The 24,760-nt window shown below is 43.3% G+C and overlaps 1 protein-coding gene across 1 annotated transcript in view; it reads left to right on the top strand.

Moving 5' to 3' along the window:
- LOC147022224 (uncharacterized) overlaps positions 1-24,760 on the top strand; it is a 155,671-nt gene that overhangs the window by 67,439 nt on the left and 63,472 nt on the right. Inside the window, exon 5 of the mRNA XM_085892919.1 lies at positions 22,010-22,116. The gene's annotated coding sequence lies outside the window, so the exon portion shown is untranslated. The remainder of the gene's footprint in view (positions 1-22,009; positions 22,117-24,760) is intronic.

The raw sequence follows: 24,760 nt of genomic DNA, 5'->3' as shown, positions 1-24,760 counted from the left end.
ATCATCCAGGTACACCAGGCATTTGCTGTGGCATGCCACTGAAGACACGCTCCATCAGTCTTTCAAAGGTAGCGGGGGTGTTACACCACCCAAATGGAATCACAGTGCACTGATACAGTCCCTTTCCTGTGGAAAATGCAGTCTCCTCTTTCCCCATTTTATACGTTTCCACCTGCCAACGAATTTGTGCCCGCAACGGCATGAAGGGCATCGTCAATTCTTGGCTTGGTTTACGAGTCTTCGAATATCATGTTGCTTAGCTGGCAATAGTTCACACTAACTTCCTGGTCCCATCCGTATTTTTCACCAACACAACCGGTGACAACCAAGGACTTACCGAGGACTCAATGACTCCTCCAGAAAGCATCTTTTGCACCTGTTCATCAGTTTCATCCCTCTTGCTTTAAAGGAGCCATCGGGTGGGATGACAAATAGGCCAGGTCTCACCCGTATCTATCTGATGTTTAACCAAACCCATGCATCCAATGTCCTTGGAAAACAGAGACGATATCTAAATGTTGATTGATTCATTTGTGTAAGACCTCCCACTGGACCTACTCCAAATCTACACTGCTTCAATCGACCATCTTACAAACAGGATCGGGCCAATTCCTACAAGTATTTCGAAACTCCCTCTGGGTTCGGTTTGACCAGATATTCTCTTCCCTCTCTCCCCTCACCTCCACCACATTAATAACTGGGGAGTAGTCTAATGCCTTCGTGCCCTGAACGATAGTGTGTGGTTCTGTGCTAACATTAATTACTCTGACAGCCACAACAGGCCTGTCGTATTTACGAGGGTACAGTCCATGACTGAGCCCTGGATTGATTGTCCCACAAGCAGTTTTTCCAGACCACAGGACTCCTGCAAGTTTGGGTGAGCCCACCATCGTGCTGGGATTATGCCTCGGCACCTTGGACAATGGTCATGACGTCTGGAGCCTTCAGCTCTGCTCGATCATCCATGCTCATGCCTCCTAATGGCAGCTCTTCCGATTACACCTGCAGGATGCCCCGACCCAAATAGATTTTCCACTCACCGGCGGCCAGCAAATCGAACCCCATTAGGCATGGGTCGCACACCTCTACTAGCCAAACCTCAACCCTTTGCTTTACCAAACCCAATTTAAGCATCACAAAACGACGCCCTATGATGGGAGCTGTTGCTCCATTAGCCAGCTGCAGGCAATGATTTTCCAAACGGCGGATGCTATCCCAACTGTTTGCACTCAAATTGAGGACCACAGGGCTGATAATCGTAGTGCTTACTCCTGTGTCCAGCACAGCATGTACTGTCTCCATCATTGGGTATTGGTGGCCTTCTTGTCCACGGTATGCTGGCAGTAGTTTTTTTTTTTTTTTTTTTGTATACCTTGGTCGAGGCTCGTATGAGATTGAACACAAAACTCACAGCAAGGAGGCATGAGACAAGAGGGGCGGGAGTGGAAGGGACAAAACAGTGGGGAACAGACACATTAGGTGAACTGTGGAAGGGAGAGGGATGGGGATGGGACGGGGAACATGGCGAAGAGAAGATGGACATTTCAGGGACTTTCAGGAAGGAAAGCAGGAGAAATGAAGGAAGTGGGCTTGGGTGGATTATCGGGGGTAGAAAAGATCGAGGATTTGGATGGGGGAAGATAAGAGGTGGTGGTGAACAGCTGTTTTGAAAGCCTGGAGGGAAGAATGGAAAAGAATAGAGTGAGGAAGTTTATTCCAAAGGCGGGAAAAAAGAGGAATGAAAGAGTGAAGATGAGCAGTGATTCGTGATTTTGGTGGTTTTACCAGAAGGGGGTTGTTGGCGGACCTTGAGCGCCCTGTGGAAATGTGGTGGGGACAAATCGCAGAAAGAGCAGGGGGGGCAAGGCTGGAGAGGAGTCGGTAGAAGACAGAAAGACCACCGACCAACCTGCGGTGATTGAGTGAGAGGCCCAAAGACTCAGCTTCATTGCGGGAGATGCCGATGATCTTAAATGCCCTGGTTTCGACAGCGTGAAGCCGAGAAAGGTGGAGGCAGGAGCACCAGCCCAGAGGGGAGAGCAGTACTCCATCAGGCTACGGACAAAAGCTTTGTAAGTGGTCAGGAGCTCAAGAGGGCCGAGGAAGGACTTAGCACGATGGAGGATTCCCAGTCGGCGACTGGCTTTTGAGGCGAGGTTGGAAATGTGACTTTCCCAGGAAAGTTCATGGCAGATAGTGAGACCTAGAAGCTTGAAAGAAAAGACTTCTTCCAGAGGATTGTTGAGAAAGTGGATGGGGGGGGGGGGTTTGTAAACGGTCCTTTTGAAGAGACATAGTGAGAGTGTGAGATTTGTCTGGATTGAAAGACATGTTCCAGTTGTTGGACGTGTTGGACCAGTTTGTGATTTTATCCAGATCTGCAGTGAGCGAAGAAGCTGCTGCTTACCGGTCTGAGGGATGACAGATGGTACGGCAGAGGGTGGAGTCGTCGGCAAAGAGAAATAGAGGATTTTCCAGAGAGTCCGAGAGATCATTGATGAAAACCAGAAAAAGAACAGGGCCCAGAACGCTACCTTGAGGAACTCCAGCCTGCACAGGAAGAGGGGATGAAAGAACTCCATTTATGGCCACACGTTGACTGCGACAGGAGAGGAAGTCTGCGAGCCATGAGTGTAGATGGCCTTGAATACCATGGGAAGAGAGTTTGGTGAGTAGGGCAGGGTGCCAGACTGTGTCAAAAGCACGTGATATGTCCAGGGATACGGCTCGGATTTCCTGTCTGGCATTGAGGACCTCCATCCATTGATGGGAGAGCAGAAGCAGCATATCCAGGGTAGAGTGACCTGGTCTGAAACCAAATTGATGATTGGAAATCAAGCCATTGGAGAAGAGGAAGGATTTCATGTCTGAAGCGATGATGGATTCCATCACCTTGCTGATGATTGGGAGAAGGCTGATTGGTCTGTAGTTACAGGGATCTGTTTTTGCACATTTTTTATGCAGGGCAGTGATGTTTGCAGATTTCCAAGCAGATGGCAGATGACCTTGGGCAAATGAGAGGGTGAATAGAACAGAGAGAGGGTGAGCAAGAGCAGAAGAGCAGGCTTTGAGGACACGTGGGCTGATGCCGTCTGGACCGGTTGCAGTATCTGACTCGAGGTTTGAAAGCAAGCTCTCCACCTTGTCAGGAGAAAAGGATACAGAGTCCAGGGACAGTTGGGTGCGACTGGGTAAAGTGGGTAGAGATAGTGATGGGTTTAGCACACAAGATTTAGCTGCAAACACCGAGTTTAGACATTCAGCTTTATCACGTGTGGAATCAGCATTGCGGCCATTTGAGGTAAGGGAGGGATGGAGGGGGAACATACACCAGAAACAGATTTGATTAAACGCCACCAGGATTTTGAGGAGGGAGAGAGGTTTGAGAGTTCAGACTTGAAATGAGAAAGATGTTGTTTTCTGGCTCTCCTGAGGGTAGATACACACTTGTTCCGAGCTTTGTGGAAAGAATTGAGATTGCCCTCAGTTGGGTTTGCTTTCCATGAGGCAAAGGCAAGTTGTTTCAGGACAACTGCCTCGCCACAAGCTTCAGTAAACCAAGGGCGGGAGGAAGGGTAAGATAACTGAACACGAGAGGAGATAAATCTGTGCATGAGGGAGAGCAAGTTTCTTTGAAAGAATTCCCAAGATGAGTTGATGTTTGACAAAGTAGTGATAGGAGACCAGTCTGTAAGTTTGATAGCTGCTCGGAGACCCTGCCAGTCGGCTTGAGTGAAATGCCAGACTCGACGGCGGTGAGGTGGTTCTCTGATAACAGCCAGAGAGATGTCCACTTTGACAAGGACGTGGTCAGAAGAACCAATTGGAGCGGAGGAAGAGCAACAGATATTGTCAGGGAAATTTGTCAAAATCAGATCCAGAAGAGATGGAGTACCATTGGTTGAGATCCGGGTCGGGAAGTTGACCGATTGAGTCAGTCCCAATGAGTCGCAAAAAGCTTTTGCTGAGGTGCCATGGCAGGTGAGAGAGGTACCCACACCTAGCCAACTGGCGTGATGACAATTGAAGTCACCACATAAGAGGAAGAGAGAGTTTGGATGAGAAGATAGAAGATGGTCCATGTTTTCGGATAGTGAGGTGTTGATGGAGTCATCACTGTTCGGTGGACGGTACAGTACACATATAAACATGAGGTGGGAGTGGAGGGGAAGCCGAAGCCAGAGGTATTCCTGGGGGTGTGGGGGAGTGAGAGCAGTGCATGGAGAGTGAGGAATAGAGTCTTTGATGAAGAGAGCAACACCTCCACCAGGACGAGGCTCAGGTCTGTCATACCATAAGAGGGAGTAACCAGGGAGAGATACTTGGGAGTCAGACACGTCTTGGGAGAGGAAAGTTTCTGTTAGGCAGATAATGTCTGGTTTGTCAGTGGCAACCTGTATGGAAAGATCTGAAAGGTTTGAGCGAAGGCCCCGGATATTTGAGGTCCACACTTTTAATGAAGAGGAAGGGGAGGAGGCTTTGGGTGCAGGAGGTGGAGGGGAGGGGGAGGTAGGACAAGGGACGAGGGGGCAGGTAAGGAGGGTTGCTGAAGGAGTGTGGGGTATTGCAGAATAGCGAGGGAGGGGGGCCGAATGAGGAGGAGAAAAGGCTCTGTGGTGCTGGGGGAGACGGGGGAGAAGAGACAAGGAAGAAGGCAGTTGAGGATTTGAGGAGGTGGAGTGAAGAGATGGAGGTGAGAGGGCAGTGGAGGGAGGCAGGTTGGTGGATGAGAGGGGGGGCAACTTTGAGAAGGAAGAGTGAGGGGGATGAAAGGTGGGAGAAAGGTGAGGGGGAAATTTTTGAGAGAGGTGAGAGGGAGGCTTGGAGGGAGAAGAGTGGGATGGTTGCTTTGAGAGTGAGAGTGAGGGGTGAGGGGGTGAGTTGGCACTGAAGTTGGAAAAAAAGAATGGTTGATGGAAAGCGAGCATCCATGGCAAACTGAGGTTTTTAAAAGTTTTAGGTCAGAGATGCGATTTAACACAATTCTTGATGGATGCAATGAAGGCGAATTCAGAGCATGGAGAGAAGAAGCGCTGTAAGGGAAGGGAAAGTTGGCAGCCCGGTGGATCGAAGCCTACCTGTATAGGGATACCTACAGCCTCGAGCTATGTGACGCATGCAGTTTCAATTATAACACCACCAAGTAAGGGACATTCCCACTGAATTCCAAATTTCCCCACCCTGGAATTCATAATTGATGTACTCATTGCTGACACACATGATCTCACCATCAGAGTTGCCTTCCATGGTCCTGCTCTCACCAGCCACTTATAGATTAGAGTCTGGACAGTGTCCTCCAGTGCAGGCTCTTGGTCTCTTACGACTGTCTCTCAAGACCCTTGAGATCTCACAGGTCTCATCTGTCATGCTGAAATCGGTAGACGCTCGGCCACCTGTGGCGAGTGCCTTGCTGCCTCCCAATGAGCTGCGGTGTTGGCTGCCTTGCCTCCGGTGGCCAGACACTATATCGACAGCTGGGCTTGAAGGGCTGAGTCCAGCTTCGCCTGTATGAAATGAGCCAGGGCCAGGCTCTCCTGTTCAGCTGCTGCCATGTCTGAATGTGTGATCCCGACTGTGCGGTCAATATCGTGCTCCAATTGCCCTTTGATTCGCCCGCCTTTCTTTTTCAAACCATGAGTTTGGGTTTAACAAACCTGCTCTGCTGCTCTATCCTCAAAAGGCTTTTTAAAGCTGAAATGAGGTCTGCTAAAGTCGTGATGCCATCAGGTATCATCGTCAGTATCTCAGTCAGTCGTCAATATATGATACACCGTGCAATGCTGCCACCAAATGTACACCACCTTTGTCGTGGTCCCAGTCATTACTATTGGCCATGCAAGAAAACTGTGCCGGGAATGCCCTCAGGTTGCCCTTACCATTGTATGGTGGCTGACGGCACCGAACGAGTCACCTGGGTGCAAGTTTGGCATGCTGGCCCTGGTGAGGCTGCTGTGGAACTGCATCTGTTTAACCCCTGCACTCGTTCACAGGCGAGGGGGTCACCCCTCTTTCCTCCTTGAGTCCAATTATCTGCAGCTCTCATCTGAGTCGGCGCTCGCCCCAAGCTCTCTTGTCACGGCACACACACACTCGTTCCTCCCCATGCACTTGCCACATACCCCCCGTTCACACAACCAACAAAATCCAGGAACTTTATTTCACCAAATTACGGCATGTCCTTGTTCACCCCATTCATCTCATTCCTCTCATGCTTTCTTACCTTTCCGGGAACCAACCCATCGTCATTCTCCATGAGGGTAAGTGCCCTTTCTCTGTGCACCTGCAACACACACTGGCCAGACAGATGGTGACGGTCCTTTCTGGGGCATGATGCTTTCTCAGCACACCTTTTTGTGACAGGAAGTCCTCACCTGACCTTCCCCACAAACAACAGGTGCTTACGCGTATCATATTACCCTGACTATCCTCTCTGTAAATTACAGATGCTAATTCATCAGCATCACACGTGACACAAAGATCGACTTTGACAGATTCCTGCTACATGGCAATCTAACATATTCAAATCAGATGGACCACACTGGTTGAGGGATGTCTGGTTGAGGTTGAGGTTGATGGTTGAGGGATGTTTGACATATTCACCGCAATTGCGAAGTGCAAGGTTAGATAGAATGAGCAGCTGTGGGAATTGAACCCATACCAGCCAGTCGAGAAATAAACAGATGTTCAATCACTCAACCGAATGGACAGCTCCAGTCATCAAATTATTAAAATAAAAATGGTTAAAGTTATAATCCGTACCCCTCTGCTGAAGAAATGCATTCACCACTGAGCTGTTTAACCTGGGGTTGAATTTTGGCCCAGCTCTAAGCTGTCATCCAGGTATCTTGCAGGCAGCGTGGGGAATCGATGTGTGTGCCATCCCTCAGATGGATGTTAAACTTGGCATCCCATCTGCCAGTATTAGTTGGTGTATGTTTAAGATCTTACGATGTGCTTCGTGAAGAGTCTGTGAGCTGTTGAAGGCACCCTGGCCAAATTACAAATTCCTTCTCGAACCTACCAGTACAGGGACCTGACATAAGCCCACATCGCCACACCCCCAATCAATGATGTAACCCAGCAACCGGTGCTTGATGTGAAATGATGATGATGCTGGAGAAATATGGTTAATTCAAATATTTTGTTGTGTCTTGTATTGCTCTTCCTAAAATCTTGACCCAGCATTAAAAAAATTCCAAATGCATGTCATCAATTATGCATGACATTAATCTCTGTATTTTTGGCTGTGGTTGTGCTCTCACTCGCCAGTTTATATTCTGTCTGTTGGCTGCCATGTTTTCAACCGCAATGTCCATTTTTCAGTCCAATGCTTTCTTATGACCGTTGCGACTGGTTAAACCGTTGTGTTTTACATAACAGAGCAAAATATATGAAATATTTTTGTCGTAGAGCATCAACTGCATTTGCTATTCCTCCCTTTTCTCGGGTCTTCGATGCGTTGTAAGTGTTTAAAGCAGTAATGGAGCTATGTAACTTGTTTGGATTCACTTAAAAATACACCTCAAAAGAGTCAACACTAAAAAGTTTTGACTATTGGCATTACAGATAACCATAATAAGATGGCCTTTGCTGTGACATTGGTCTTTGGAGGCAATGATTGATAATGCTGCTCAAAGTAAGCAGGAAACATGAGAGAATAGTAAGTAAGCAGAGACGTTGTGATGACCACCCTGATTGCTTGCCATCTGCAAGTGAAAAACAGGCAGGGTATCCCAGATGAGTGAGCAATGTTTCAAAATAATTTCAACAAAAACAATTCCAATTTAAATGAGAATGTTACACATTATAATTTTTGATCTTGTTATTGAATAATTACATCCGTGACCGAAGGTGGACGGGGGTTGTTTTCACCCGTTTGTCTGTCTGTTTGTTACTTGTAAAATAGAAGGTTTTTCAAGTATATTGGTCAGTCGATTTTGTTATTACTTAGTATGTTGATCTTACTAAGATGTCTGTTTTTGTGTTTTTTTTTGACAAGTATGTTGATCTCCTCCGTTTGTTTGTTCGTGTGGTTGCTTGTGTGTTTGTCTGTCTGCTCTCCTCCAGCCCAAAGTGCTCAACCGACCGTTCTAAAATTTTCAGAGATTAATGTCACCGACCCTGTGATGGTCCCGCATTGAAGTTTCGTCAGATTTGGTTTACCGAAAAGGTCTACATGGGCCAACAGGCCAATTTGAGCCATATTTTCTAAAATCCTCAAAGTTTATCTGATTGACTTGAAATTTTAAAAGGATTTGCATATCAAGTCAGTGAATTCAACCAACAATTACTTTTGAGGTGAGCAGAGGTCAAAAGCTAAACATAGACCATAAGGTGAACCCAAAATAGGCCAATTTCTTTCATTGTTTCTAAAATTGTCACTTTTCATCCGATTGACTTGAAATTTGAAGACCATTTGCATAACAAGTCGCTAAATTCAAACACCTATTGATTTTGAGATCAACTTAGGCCAAAATGCCAATTTGGGGCAAATTTTCAAAAATCCTCAATTTTCATCTGATTGACTTGAAATTTGAAGAGCATTTTCATGTCAGGTCGCAGAATTCAACCAACCACTGATTTTGAGGTCAACATAGGCCAAATTTCTAAAATCCTCAATTTTTGTCTGATTGACTTGCAATTTGAAGAGCATTTGCATATCAGGTCGACAAATTCAACCACCTATTAATTTTGAGGTAAACATAGGCCAAAAGGAAAAAAATAGGCCAAAAGGCCAATTTGGGCCAAATTTTCTAAATCCCAATTTTCATTCAATTGAGTTGAAATTTGAAGAGCATTTTCATGTCACGTCGATGAATTCAACTACCAATACATTTTGAGGTCAAAAGGTCAACACAGGCCTAATTTCTAAATTTGATGTCAAAAAATAAATATATCTCAAAAAGTTCTGGACGAGTTATGACAAAACAAGGTGGATAAGTTGAATAGGTGACAAGAACAAGCGGATTCGATTTTGGTTCCAATCCATCCCATCGGTGGGATACAAAACATGAACTGTTCCAACTGGCAGAGGTATGCGCTCTACCAAGTGCCATTCTGCTCTGTGCTGTTTTGCCAAGTTGTCACTCTCTGGGTGATTTTCATTCTTTTTGTTGGGTCGCCGAAATAGGTGACCCTTATTGTCAGTAATTCTGTCTTTGTTCGTTTGTCATCAGCATAATTGGAAGTAAACGTGGGCCGATTTTCACCAAACTTGGGTGGTAGGTACATCTTGATGACCTAGTGCTTTGGAAATTGTGATGGTTGCTAGGGACCCTTTGGTTCCCTGGCAACAACCGAAAAACCTTCAAAATTGGTACCGTTCACATAAAATCAATTCTGAAAGCCATTATCCCACGTAGGGTTATGAAATTTGGCAGGAATGATCTACAGGTGATGCTCTATCAAATATATTCCGTTTTTTGTGATATATGGAATACTTTACCCGCAGCGCCCCCTACAATTAGGGTATTGGCGAAAATTGAAGGCCCCCGAGCGAACAGGTGAGTGCATCGATACGAATGAAACTTTGCAGGTTCATGGTAGTCAATGTGTACTACAACTTTGCCTCAGGACATATTGACCGATTTCACTTAGGTCAGGGGTCAAAGGTCAATTAGTGCAAAAATCGATAATATGCAAGAGCTTGAGGTGCTTTCGTGCCAAATGCTACTCCTCCGAGGGTTATGGTCGGATGGTCATGAAAATTCACACTAATCGTCTGGAATACATTGTGCACAAACGATTGAGCCGGATTTTCAATTTACATCTTTGTTCACCCACAGCACCCCCTCAAACTTTGGGGATTTCCGATTTCAAACCGCATTTTCGGTACTTTTCATTCAAATGGATACCGAGTAGTTATCAGTAGATGGAACTGGATGAGATTTGATATGCATAATCTTAAGGTGATTCCCTATCCGCTATATGACATCCATTTTGCTCTATATCTTATAGTTTCCATGCTCGGCGACCCATCGCCGCCTACCGGCTTGTCTGTTTGTTTGTCTATCTGTTTATTGCCGACCGGTCACAATTCTAAAGCGATCATCATGAAACTTTAACAAGTTGTCGAGGTAATCTCAACAGAGTAGCCTTTTGATTTTGAGGTCAAAGGTCATATTAAAGTCAAATTTCTAAAATCATTTTTCATCCCATTGACTTAAAATTTGAACAAGATTTGTATAATGCGTCACTGGATTGGGAAACCAACTATTTTTCACGTCAAAAGGTCAAAGGTCAGCTCGAGGTCAAACTTCTAAAATCATCAATTTTACTCTGAAAAATCGTCAATTTTCATTCGATTGACTTGAAGGTTTAACAGCAATTGCATGTTACATTAATAAATTTGGAAACCAACTATTTTTTTAGATCAAAAGTTCAAAGGTCAACTCAAGTTCAAACTTCTAAAATCAATTTTCAACTGAAAAATCATCAGTTTACATCTTATTAAGTTGAAAGTGGAACAGGATTTGCATAGTCCATCATTGAATTGGGAAAGCAACTATTTTTGAAGTCAAAAGGTCAAAGATCAACTCAAGGTCAGATTTCTAAAATAATTTCAATCTGAAAAATAATCAATTTTAATCTGATTGACCTGAGCTTTGATTAAGATTGTAAATTTTCATCTCAATTAAATGGACAATTTGATGTGTCCACGAAAATCAATTTGCAAACATCGTGCTCTGCACGACGTATTTTTCTTGTTTGTCTGCCAATTGCCTACAGGTCACATTTTAAACCGGTCTTCATGAAACTTCACCACATGGTATAGTTTGTCATAAGCAAGAAGACTTGTTTTTGGTCAAAAGGTCAACATTGGCCAAAGGTAAAAATAATTGTCAAATTTCTAAAATCTTCAATTTTCATTCAATTGTCTAGAAATTTGAACAGGATTTTCACAACAGCTTACTGAATTCAACACCAATTATTTATGAGGTCAACATTGACCTAAAGGTGAACATAGGCCCAAGGTCAACAACTAAGGTGATATTTCTAAGATTGTCAATTTTCATCCAATTGGCATGAAATTTGAAGAGGTGTTGCAGATTTGGTCATTTCATTCCACCACCAATTATTTTTGAGGTCAAATTTGTTTCATGGATTTTGCAAGTATCGTGCTCTGAATGACGTCTTTTTCTTGTTTGTTTATCTGACTGTGAGCAGGATATCTCAAAAGGTTATGCACAGATTCAGACAAAATTTGGTGGACAGGTTGGTTGTGTGAGAAGGACAAGTTGATTTGATTTTGGTGAAGATCCAAATCAAAATCCTGCAATGGGAAATTTTTAAATTTTTAAGTGTTTCTTCATCAGTGAGAGACAGGACCATGATATCTAAAAAACGATGTGGCCAGATTGTGACAAAACTTGATGGATGCGTTGAGTAGTTAACAAGAACAAGCCGATTAGATTTTGGTTAAAGTTTGGATTCAGATCCGTCCAAAGTGGGACACAAAACATAAACTGTTCAGGCTGGTGAAGGTATGCACTCGAACGAGTGCCATTCCATTCCAGTTACCCTCACCAGAGGAGAGGCTATTGCATTTGGGTCAGTTTGTCTGTCTGTCTGTTTGTTTGTTATCTTGCCAAAACAAAGTTTTTGCAAGATATGTTCGTCAGCTTGTATGTTTTTTTTTGTTTTTTTTGTCTGTAATCACATATAAAAAATTCTGCAGAGCACAGTTATCATTGGAAATTTTTGTAACTTCGCATATCAGAGGCCTATAGAGGTCCCTTTCAGCGCACAAAATTTTGAAGGTCAAGGTCACTTTGACGCAAATCAGTGGAGTCGACGAAACCCTTATTTTTTGAGTAATTTTGATCGGATCGTCTTCAAACTTCATGGGAATATAGTTCATGGCCTGGCGCTCAGCTGATTCATTTTGGGTGGCGATTGGCCTTAACCTTCATATGTTTTTTTTTTGTCTGTAATCACGTATAAATCACTCTGCAGAGCACAGTTATCATTGGAAATTTTTGAAAATTCGCATATCAGAGGCCTATAGAGGTCCCTTTCAGCGCATAAAATTTTGAAGGTCAAGGTCACTTTGTCGCAAATCAGGGGAGTCGACGGAACCGTTATTTTTTGAATAATTTTAATCGAATCGTCTCCAAATTTTATGGGAATGTAGTATATGGTCTGGTGCTCAGCTAATTCGTTTTTGGTGGCGATTGGCCTTGGCCTTCATGATTACCGCCTGAGGTCAAACATATTTGACCCCAAGGTCAAATATTCAAGTTTTAGGAATCATATTGTGTAGTACCTCAAATTGAACACCTCGATGGGTGCTTTCTAGATATGTCAAGCTTGAGACATTATAACGTCATTTGGTGACGTTATGAGGCAAACACATATTTTTCATGGTTACTCTGTTGAACGATTCTCATCGGAATCTCTCATAGGCAGATATTCCTCAAGGAGTCGCTCCTGGTGGATAGCAGCTCTGTTCACCTCAGTGTGACCTTAAAGAAGTCACACATGGTCACCTTTTAGCAAGATATGGGTTTATTTGTCTGTCTGTTTGTCCCATAGAACTTTCATGTTTTTCTCTGCAACCGCTTGTCAGATTGAGACAAAGTTTTCACCATTGGTGTGAGTCATCATGCAGAATGTTATATTGATAATTATGACGTCATATGTCACGTGGTGTGGCAGCCATATTGGCAAAACGGAAAAACTTTGGACCTCTGTATCTCTAAAACCGCACCAAGGAAAAAATTGAAACTCGGTACATCGCAAGTACTCATCATGGGGAATGTACGATTTTTATGATGGCATCAGTGCCCTCGTTATGACATCATAATTGCATATGTAGAACACCACATCCGATCAGTAGGAAAATTTTTGAGAGTCATCTAGGGATAAAATGATCCACAGAAAAAAATCATGATGTCATCGATCATGTGATTCGGCAGCTATATTGATTTTTGGGGGTTTTTTTTTTCAACCTTCAAAAATCTTCACTGAAGTGGCTGAACAAATTGAGGCGAAACTTTACATGTTTGACCAGCTTTTCATGAGGAACAAAAAGTTCACACATATGATATCATAGGTCACATGGTTTGGCAGCCATATTGAATAAACCATAAAACCTATAAAATACACCACTCAAAAGAAGTCCTGGAAAGAGTCTACAATCTGTGATTGCTCTTTTTCTTGTTCTCTTTGTGCTTCTCTCTTCTTTTTTCTTATTTTTAGCTCACCTGAAACGTAGTTCCATGGACCTTATGGGATGTCACGTCGTCCATCCACAATTACTTTCAACTTCTCCTCTGAAACTACACCTATGATTTTGATGCAACTTTACCACTACCTTCATCACTGTGTATGTCCCAAAGTTTGTTCATGGCATTTAAAAAAATCAGGCCCTAAAGGGCTCTATGGGGGTTGCCCCCCAAAATAGTTATTTGCTTTCTTCTGAGATACTACACATGCAATTCTGATGAAACTTGACCAAAACCTTTATCAACCGTGTTGTATGAAAGTTTGTTCACAACATTGGAAAAATTGGGATATAAGGGGCTCCATGGGGAGGGGGGGCTCTAAAATATGTATTTGCTTTCCATCCTGTAACCACACACACACTTTTGATGAAACTTGATGACAACCTTTCGCACCCGTGATGTATCAGAGTTCCAAAGTTTGTTCACGCCATTAAAAAAAATCCATTGGTATTTACTTTCTTCTCCATTACATATTTTGTGGGTCATCCATGCCTACCAGTGGTTCCCTGGTTGTCTTATCCAGCAACTACTAGGTGAGCACCCAGGGGTATTGCCCTTATGTTATTATCATTTCACAGGTTGATGATGAAAGAATGAACATTGACATTTCCAAAGTACTCATTTTATAATTTCCAGCTTTTGGAGAGATCACTCAGTCTTGGTTGTTCAACACCATTTCAGGCATGAATACAGCAGGAATGCATTGCATCAACTAAAAAATATAAAAGGAATAATTTGTGTCCATTAAAAATACCTTTTCCGAATTTGGCTCCCAGGCCGAACTGAAATGGCATTGATCCTCATCTTTCAGTCCTCTCGATCAAGCATTGCTGTGTGCAGTTCCTCTGTCTCCAGCCCATATCCACTTCAACATGTTGATGTAGTTGAGAGCCAGTCTGTCCCGCTTCTGCCTTCCATGTTTAGGTGTCCAGCGTTGAAGATTGAAAACAGGTTCGTTTTTTTCTGGCGGAAGCAGTGCTTAGCAATCCTGAGACATCTTCTTTTAATTTTAACTGACAGTCATGGAAGAGAACCAGAGAGCTTTTTATTTGTTATATGTTCAGACCAACGGACATTGAAAGCTGAAACGAAGAATATAGCATCTATGGACTCCCTTTTCGTGGATCACAGTGTGGCTCCATGCTTCACTTCCATAAAGCAGGACTAGCTTAACTGTTGCCATGAAAAATCGTTCCTTGATACATTAAGAGAGAGGCGACTTGCATTTTCTTGAAAGTTTCTTTCAAGTTTGATAACCTGAGCAGTTGTGTTAACATAAGAACCAAGATAATTCAAGCCATTGATTGTCTCAATTTTTGTTCCATTGTTTGATATGATTGAGACATCTCTCAAATGGTTGAATACTATCACATCACAACAAAGTCAATATCAATAAGGACCTCCAGTTTGACCCTTCTACTTCTTATTAGTTCTAGTTGGAACCGCAATTCATCCTCCTTACCTTTGATAGCATTTCTGAGTGCGTAATCAAGAACTATGACAAACAAGTAAGGGACAAGGGTGTCTCCCTGTAGTAATTTGGCGAGAATTTCGAAAAGCTGCATTTCCCCATTGGAGGATAGTATCTCTGCAGATGTTTATCATATTCAAAATCACCTTCACAAGTTGATCAGGGATACTGATGGGATCTTCATCATCTTGCCATGATGGATGAAGTCAAAGGCTTTCAAAAGTCAATGAATGTCATTATTGCAGGAAGGTTGTGGGCACAAATTCCTTATATTCGGCTTCGCAGTATAGGAATACATATATATCTGGTGCATCTGTAAGTCGTGTCATATATTGGTGCCAACTTGGAAGATTGTGTTGCGTTCACGCACAATGATTGACCAAATTGTGTGTTTCACTGTTACGAAGCAGTCACAAATCTCTTTTGGTATTGTTTGCAACTCCAAGACACACAATTAAAATAACGGTGGAATTTTAGCTCAAAACGATCTGATCTGATGGCTATTGGAATCTCATGATACTGTCATAGCCAGGAAAACGTTTCCTTTGTGAACCCCCTTCCTGCTTGCCCCCCTCCTCCCCAAATCAACCGATCCAGAAAATGTATAAATTGTCCAGTGTACATTTGCAGAAGATATCCATCCTAAGAGCAGAAAACTCATATGCAAGAGAGCCACTGCTTTGCTTACAAGCTTAATTTTGTTCCAATAAAGTAAATACATACTCGTATATTACAGTTACGAAGCAAAAAGTCATAAAGTGGCAAAATTAGAACACAATTCATCCATAAATGCGGAGAATTGAAGTTGACACTTTCCATACTTGTAGCAGGTGTTTCTTGAAAATATAGTCACATTTGCTGATTATATAAATAAACATATCAGTCTGTTCGACAGGAGAAAATTAGCTCCCAAACCTTTTTTTTCAAGATCGAGATATTTTTATATTCAAGATTTTTTTTCAAGATATCCAAGATCGAGGCTCATGGAAGAGCGAGGTGGCAGAAGATAAAAAGGCAACAAACTGTCAGTGTGTCAATGGGGTCATACAGTTGGACAGAGCAAGCAAGGGAAAGCACGAACAGGAAAAGATGATATAGAGGATGGGAGGAAACACAGTGACATGTAAGTAAGAGGGTTTGGTGAGGTTAGGTTAATGAGGAGTAGAAAACATCACAGATAGAGATGAGGGAGTGATGTGAGATGGTGGTGCAGTGTCTGCTTGAAACCCTCCAGAAGGCAGTTGCGCAAACTGAAGGAAAGAGCAACAAAAAGGTGAAGGTGGGCGGAAAGTATAGATTTTTTTGAGTTTAACAAAGAAGGGGTTCCTGGTAGAACACTTGCATTCTGGCGTGGCTGAGGAGGATCAGAGGACTGAATCTTAATCGTGGACACCTGAAACGTCATACATACATTTATTTTCCAACACCGTCCAAAGGTCATTTTACAAGACTGTGCAGAGATTGTATGAAATACAAAGTCATTATGGCGAATTTATAGAAAGTATCGCGCTCATAAATCAACCTCTCAAGCCCTTGGATGAGGCACTTCAAATCCCAATTTGATTGTGTTAGCCACCGAGAAATTTAAAACGTAATGAATTTGCTTTCCCTCGGAATCTCGAGAACATGTAGTCATTCATATAAGACTTGGAATCTGTGAAGGAATGCCGTATTTTTATTTTGATGATAAGTTTCGCTTGAATTTTGCAGTGACTCAAAGATAAAGGTGACAATATTTTAATCTCCCATCAGAATACTTACACACACACACACACACACACACACACACACACACACACACACACACACACACACACACACACACACACACACACACACACACACACACACACACACACACACACACACACACAGTAATTTCATAAAGGAAGTGTTATTATTTTGGCTAATTCAAATTGGTAGTTGCTTATTGGAGCAAAACTGTCAGGTTACAATAATCAGAACTTGCCCAAGTCTGTTGATAACGTTTCCGTGTCTACATGGTTGCACTTTAAAAATGGTTTTCTCTGCAACTGCTTGTCCGATCAATGCCAAACTTTCAAGATAGTAGGGACTCCCAATGAAGAATATTCTATTGATAACTCTGACATAATAGGTCACATGTTGTGGCACCAATATTGGATTAAAGGATAAAATTTTGACGTCATTTTCTCAAAAACTGCTCATTGAAAAAAGTTGAAACTTTGCATATGTCATCAGCTCTCCATGTTGTATTTGGAGTGATAACGATGATGTCAACAGTGAAGTGGTATTTCCAGACATAATTGGTTGAATTGAAATCCTTATCCCAAAAAATCTGAAACTTCATATATCTGATCTACGACCCGATGTGATGGAAGAATTTTAATTTATGACATCATCGGTCACATGGTATGGCAACCACATCGGATTGAAGGATAAGATTTGGACATCATTTTCTCCAAAACCGCTCAACTAAATAAATTGAAACATGGCACATGTGATCATCTCCCCATGGGGAAACTAGGGTGAAAACCATGACGTCACCAGTCAAGTGGTATTCCATCAGTAATTGGTTGAATTGATATCCTGATCTGAAAAATCTGAAACTTCATATATCTGATCTATAATAAGGTGGATGGATGATATGGGTATATGGGCCATAATAGCAGTGGGCCATAGTAGTGGCGTGTTCAGTTAATGATGGTATTTTAATTCACAATGAACGTGTGAGGCGAGACTATGAGCTCAACAAGTACCATTCTGGTTTTCCTTGCAGATGCCATGGTCAGTGGCTATGGAAGAATTTAATTGAAATTTATATAAGGTTTACACAGTGTTGAGATGAGTAACAGAGCAATAAGCAACAAAACGATCAACAGGGTAAGGAAGCATCAGAAAATATCACATATTGATATGGGCCATAAAACAAAGAGGTGGTGATGTGTCAGTTACACCAGGAAACCTTATTCAGTTGCACCAGGAAACCTGATTGCCGGGTCAGGTCAAATCAGATCTGTGAATGCTATAGGTACCATGTAAACCTGAATGAACCTGTTTCATGGTCGGGTTGTCGGCGACGAAACCATCTCCCCCACCAGGTTTAAAAACAAAACCTGTCAAAGGGTGGAGGAGCTCCTTGTGAGCCATAGGTCATCCATATCTAATGGCCAACTGTGCCTGTGGACGTCGTCCTGCAATGGGTAAACTTTTTCTAGGAGGTTGGTGGCAGGATTTGCACTCTGGTCACCATAAAACACTTCATCCTGCAAAACATATAAAAAAGCAAATAGAATTAAAAACACACGCTGTGCGAGTACCTCCTGTGCAACTGCCAGATCCTCACCAGATCAGGACAGCTCACCAGATGACAGGATTGGGGCAAAGTCTTTTGGTCCCACATTCTTTGACGACAGGAGGAAAAGCATGGGGTAATCTTCCTGGGTTGAATTGCTGTGGTATGTGTTTAAGAAGGGGTTGCTGGTATTACAGTGTCATCAACGAGTCGGCAGTCTTCTCAGTTAACCTGAGCCAGTCCCTTCGGGTGGGTGCATGGAATGTCCCATCCCGAGAGAGGATGATCACCTGTCTCTGCTGTCATCTGAGCTACAGTAATTGAACATCGGAATTACAGCACTCTCTGAGGTTCGAAGAGCAGATCGTGGTGAGATAACTGCAGGTGGTTACATCTACTACTGGTCTGGTAACTCTGTTGGTTAACATGCCCAAGGAGTTGCTGTGGCTGTATCCAATTAGCTGTCTTGCATGATAACTGAGGTAACACCGGTCAACGAGTGTGTTATGAGACTGAGGATTTGGCACTCCTTGGGTGTCATTTCCCTGGTCTCTGTGCATGCTCCGACTGAGGTGAGTGATCTCACCATGAAGGACACATTCTATGCCATGCTCGAATATGTGGTTGATTGATACCCCAGGCGAGATAGTCTTCCAGTCTTGGGGGATTTCAAGCCATTGACTGGAACTGATAGGGCTGGTTATGAGACATGTGTTGCTCCCCATGGGTCTGGAACTGTGAACCAGAACAGCACTAAGTTCCTTGACTTTGCAAGAAGTCATGGACTTAGGGTGGCTGGTTCATGGTTTCAGCTTCCACAGGCTCATCACTGGACTTGGTAGTCCAACACTGGTGGTGTGGCAAAGGAGATTGGCCATGTGCTCGTTGATGGTCGCTGGAGGACGACTCAGAACTGCAGTGTCTACCAGAGTGTTCAGTTCCTCAATACTGACCACATGCTTGATGGAGGAACAATGAAGTTGCAGCTTAAATCCAGGAGAATGGTACCATCCCAGCCAAGGCTGGATGTTGGCAAGCTCTAAGATGAGAGGGTAGTTGAGGAGGTTGTGAAGAGGAAAATTGGGAATTTGGGGGGGTCTGAGTGTTTTTGGGAATCATGAAGTGTTGTGGACTGCCTTCAAGATTACCATCCTCAATGTTGCTGGTCGATGTCTTGGAACCCACTGTCAGGCAAAAAATAATTTTGTCTCCCAATGGACACCAGACATCATTGACCAGATTTGCAGGGCCAGGCTTAATAGCAGAGCTGAACTGTTCAGGGCATTAAGGCATAAAACTGCATGTGTGCTGAGGGAGGACAAGGAGGCCAATGTGCAAGGAATCTTTGAAGGGGTAGATCATCACCTGTGGTCAAGTGAGTCTCATCCTGCTTACAGAGGAATTTATGCATTGCATTCCTGAAATGCAGTCCCTCGGGGTCCTGCAGTAGGAGAGGAGGGGGGTGGGTTAGTGAAATGGGAGTCCGTAGTGAAGGCCCGCTGGGCCAGTTACTTTAAACGGCTATACCAGACTGATTCACCAGTTGTTGAGTTGGATGTCAGGAATGTAACTATCTCAATTTGTCATTCCAATCAGCTGTGAACCACCTTCGCTTGTGGAAATACAGGCTGGGGTGAAGCAGTTTAAAGGTGGTCAAGCTCCTGGAATCTGTGGCATCCATGCTGAATTTCTCAAGGCTGGTGGAAATGCTGTACTCATGTCATTGCATGCAGTTCTGTGCTGTGGAACACAGGCATCGTCCCAAATGACTGGAAGAGGGGCCTTGTTGTCCCTCTCTGGAAAGAGATCATCAGGACTGCAACAGCTACCGAGGGGTAACGCTGGTCGCAGTGCCGGGCAAGGTCTTTGCTCGCATAATTATTGATGGGGTGGTACGCTACAATCTGCTTGAGCACGATCACCCAGAGCAGTCAGGCTTTACACCAAAGAGGTCAACAGTTGACCATATCTTTGCTCTTTGGGTCCTCACTGAATGGAGACATTGTTTTGGCAGAGGCTGATCGCAACCTATGTTGATCTCTGCAAAGCGTTTGATTCTGTGAATTGCGATGCCCTCTGGAGGATTCTTGGCCTTTGTGGGGTGCCACCAAAACTGATCAATTTGTGAACTATATTCTGGTACTGAGAGTTATGTGAGGTGTGGTGGTTCCATCTCCCACTTATTTTCAGTTGTGACTGGAGTTTGGCAGGGATGTGCACTGGCCCCCACACTTTTCAATACTTGTTTGGACTGGATTTTGCTGAGGATGTCGGCGGGATGAAGATGCGTCCATCATTGGGGAATGTCAAGATTTATGGCCTTGATTTTGCAGATGATGCTGTCATCTTTGCGGAGAAGCTGGATACCCTTTTGGGGCCCTCGAGATGCTGAAAGAGGACTCGGAGCCACTCACACTTAAGATTTCATGGATCAAATCTGAGATCCAGGCTTTCATTGACATATTGAATGCTGCTGTCTTGTCTGATCCTGTTTGTGGTGAGGATGTTGAGGTCACATAGAGGTTGACTTACCTTGATAGTAATAATCCTGTCTCCACTTGTTGTGAGCTTGAGGTCAATAGATGTCTGGGTCGGGCCTGGGGAGTCATGGATTCACTGGATCATGGGGTGTGGCGCTGTTGGTACCTTTGCAGGAGGCCGAAAGTCGAGTCTTTAAGTCATTGGTGCTTCCGGTCTTGCTCGATGGATTTGAGACTTGGACTCTGACCAAGGATCTGAGACGGAGACCTAACTCCTTCGGTCTCTTCGGAGAATCTTTGGCTATCGCTAGTCAGACTTTGTGTCTCACAAATGGTTCCTGAGAGAGACTCAAATGCGATTTGTTACCTGCATAGTCCGTGAGCATCAGCTGTGGTTGTATGGACATGTGACTCGTTTTCCTGACGCTGATCCTGCTCACCAGATTCTCTCAACGAGGGAGTCTCATGAGTGGAGGAGGCCAAAGGGCCAACCACGTGCGTCATGATTGCAGCACGTTGATCAGAATCTCAATGAGATGGGGTTAGGCCAGGTATTTGCTTGGGGGATGGCCAGATGGAGGCCCCTGGAGTGCTGGCGGAAAGTGGACTCGCGACGTGCTTTTCTGGTGCATGTTCCCAAACCTGGCCTGACCTGGAGGTGAGTAACAGGGTGATAAGAAACATAAAGATTAACAGGGCTAGTAAGTGTCACAAAGTATCTCATATTGATGGGGGTATTAAAATGAAGAGGTTGTGAGTTGCCACTTTTGAAGGAGGAAGGAGGTAGTTATTCATATTTGGTCGCAAATGCTCCGAGCATCATAGCAGACTGAGTAATTCAAACCGGAAGCTTTGAAGCCACTAAGCTATGCAAAGGTATCTTTGTCATTCCTTCTTCAAGGTGGCATTCATGCAGTTTAATTTCTCATACAATTCTCTCCTTTCCTACCTGTTCCTCACAATATTCTTGCGTCTCTCGTAGCTCACAGCCCAATCATGATTGTCTACTTTTCAGACAGCTTCATGGAGATTAAAGGAAAAATAATTTGTGAAGAATTGGTGAGCTCATGAATATCATGCTGTCAGAATCGTCTCGTTGTTAGTTTTTTTTAATCTTTAATTCGCCGAGGGAAAGCTCTCAGTACAATTTAGGCCTGTATATGGTATTATATTATTGTCACAGAAATAGCATGCCTGCGGCCAAAATTAAGAAAACATTTGCAACAATTATTGTTTTGCAAGAGAAATGAGAATATTGCGAGGAACAGGTGTGAAAAGAGAGAATTGTGTGAGAAATGACTGTATACATGGATATGAGTTGTAGTGTGCAGATGTGTGTGCGGACCGATGACAAGGAAGTGATTATCCTGTTAGTTTTGACTTGACGAGGTTCACACTGTCGAGAAAAGGATTGTTTGGCATACATTTCAGACGAAGTCCCCAATCTCGTATATCTCTACATTCATGTATCTCCTGTGTTGCGGTGCATAATCATCGCACATTTTGAGTGCCTTTGTTTTTCACTGACAACGTGGATGCATTTCTGTCATTATTGCAGTTTGATATTGGAGCTTTTTACATCAGGACTGGTGGCATGAAGCAAAGGAGAAACGATGGTCGAGGAGGACATCAGTGTGACCACTCCTCATTTTCATAAATGCCAAGGTGAGCCAATGAAAAAAGCCAAGAAGTCACAAGATTTCGGAAAAGCAATGATAATAGAAAACCTATACGCCAAGAAAACCTATAGAAAACCAAGATGCCAAGGTGAACAACAAATAGCCAATATATTGTGAAAAAGCCAAGGAGTGGACACACTGGAGGAGGTCCATAATGTTCACGTTCACATGTTTTGAATATGTCTCCAGCAAGGAACCAATCCTGAACAAGTCGCCACTCTGCTGCAGAATATACCTGAGGATGTATAAAGATATTAAAAAAAAAACCGATTCATCCTTCAAAATGCGCTTCTTGTGAATTATTACTTTTTGCCAGCACTTTTTAGCTCTCTAAATGCAATGCACACTGGAAGTTCGTCCAGGAAATCCATTTGAATGTTCCCATTAGTGCATTATTCAGTTCACAATTAAACCAAAATGGCTACCACAAAACTGGGCTTTGACTCAAGAAATGAGAAAAACGCTTTTGGTGCCAAGTTTGGGGAGGTGGATTGTTAGGCCAGCCAACTCATGAACAGTATTCCCTCCATGGTTGTCAGGAGAGAGAAAAAAAGATAATTCAGTGCCTCTACATCTGCATGGTCATGTTGAAATAAACGGTTATATTTAGGTAATGAACCTCACAGCAGTCTCATTTGGGATTTATTTTATTGTTTCATAACTGTTGTTGTTCGTCTTTCGGCTGCTCCCGTTAGGGGTCGCCACAGCGGATCATCCGTTATGATCCGCATACTGATTTGGCATAGGTTTTACACCGGATGCCCTTCCTGACGCAACCCTGGTCGCCTCTTACGACACAGGGATAAGGATTGGGTACACCCTCTCATAGCGTGGCCCAGTGCAGAGCTCCCATCCTCAAGCGATCCTCAAACCCAAGCCTCTGGGTAGCCGGATTACAGGTGCACGCCACTGCACCCGGTTCTTATTGTTTCATAACTATCTTCTTTTATTTATTCTTGATTTTTTTTTTCTTCCATCTATTCAGCTATTGGTCATTGACTGGACCGAGGTTCGCTTTCAACGGACTCGTGGTGCTCTGTAACATTTTCGTACCAATAATAACCTTCCATGCACTAGCCATTGTCCTGATAGACTTTACAAACGTTTGATTAACCTCACTGGTAGAAGTTGAAAAATGTGCTTCTTCTTGTTCGTTCGTATGTAGCACAAGGCTGTGGGGTAGCATCATTGGCTGAGGGTGTGGCTCCACCACTGACGCAATGCCCTCTGCTGCACAGGGCAGGAATTTGGGATTTGGCCATCGTGCTGGTAGCTAGCCTACTCTTCGTAAAGGGCACAATGGGATCTTGAACATCATACCAACGAATGCTGGCAGACGGGATTCCCGTTTAACATCCATCCGAGGGATGACGCACACACATTGAGGAATCACCGTGTCTGTGACACACCAGGATGGCAGTTTATAGCTGTGTCGGGATTTGGCCATTCTCTCAGCCCCAAAATTTACTAAAAACATTTGAATGTTTTTTTTGAAATGCTGAATATCAGGAAAACTCCACTTGTAGAAAAAAGTGTGGGGGGGGCATTAGGAGTTCGGATACAGGGTGGATTAGGACATCCTCTCTTGGATATATTCTTGGACAATGATACTAAGTGCAAATATAAATTGGTGCTTGCATTATGACATTGTAAATCTCATTGTGTTCGCACTTATTATCATGAACAACACATTGACACTTAATACCATCGGGCAAGAACACCTGCGAGAGAGGATGTTCAATCTGGGGAACATTTTGGATCCCAGGAGAAACTGGGCTCCAAAATGTACCCCAGTTTCCCCTGACAGCAAACAAAGTAAAAAAAAAAAGTCAACAATATGCTTTTAAGTGTATTTATTGTATTGCTTGACCCGGCATATTCACGGACATATCTGTTGAGGATAGCCTTAAGTCCGAGATTTTTAACATTGATTTTCCTCGTACATTGATTTTCTCTCATGGTGTGGAATGGTTCTGTCCCGATTTTTACAAAATGATTCATTTTCATGTAAAACACAACAGATGACCTGTCCTCTCATATTCATTCATCTACTGGTTTTAGAAAGGTAAAATACATCGGGTCACCTTCACGTGATGAAGGCGACTCAGTGTGACTTCATTTAGCACATTCAGCAAAAAGCTCGTTTGAGAACAAAACTTAGCAATGATATTCGAACTGTTAACCAGTGCTGCTGCCTCTCATCTTGCCCACCCTTGCGTTGAACATAATGATGAGTAGAGGTCCACTGAATCAGAATTATTTTTATTGATGTGATTATATTGATTTTGAAGTAATAAATAAAGAACTGAAGGTAGTTTTTAATTTTAGTAATATTTTAAGATGTTAAAGTTAATCAAAGACCTTCCTGGAGAGAATTGCCCATAAAAATTCCAGAAAAATTACGATGGTCATGACGTCATCTCCGTGACGTCATACAGTGAAGGATCGTCTGCAGCACGCAAAGCATAATGGTCGCACAACTCAATTCAACAAAGTGAATTTGACGAATAATCTTTTGATCAGTAATTCTCAGATTTTGATGATAGTCAAAATCATGATGTAGAAGGTGCTGTCAGACCGCACATGTGGGAACTGGAGGTGGAAATTGGGGATGACGTCATTCATGGAAT

The sequence above is a fragment of the Eptatretus burgeri genome, chromosome 8 (genome assembly GCF_056783735.1).
Source record: "Eptatretus burgeri isolate ZD-2024b chromosome 8, Ebu_testis_v1, whole genome shotgun sequence".
NCBI lineage: Eukaryota > Metazoa > Chordata > Myxini > Myxiniformes > Myxinidae > Eptatretus > Eptatretus burgeri.
This window is presented reverse-complemented; position numbering and strand designations above follow the sequence as displayed.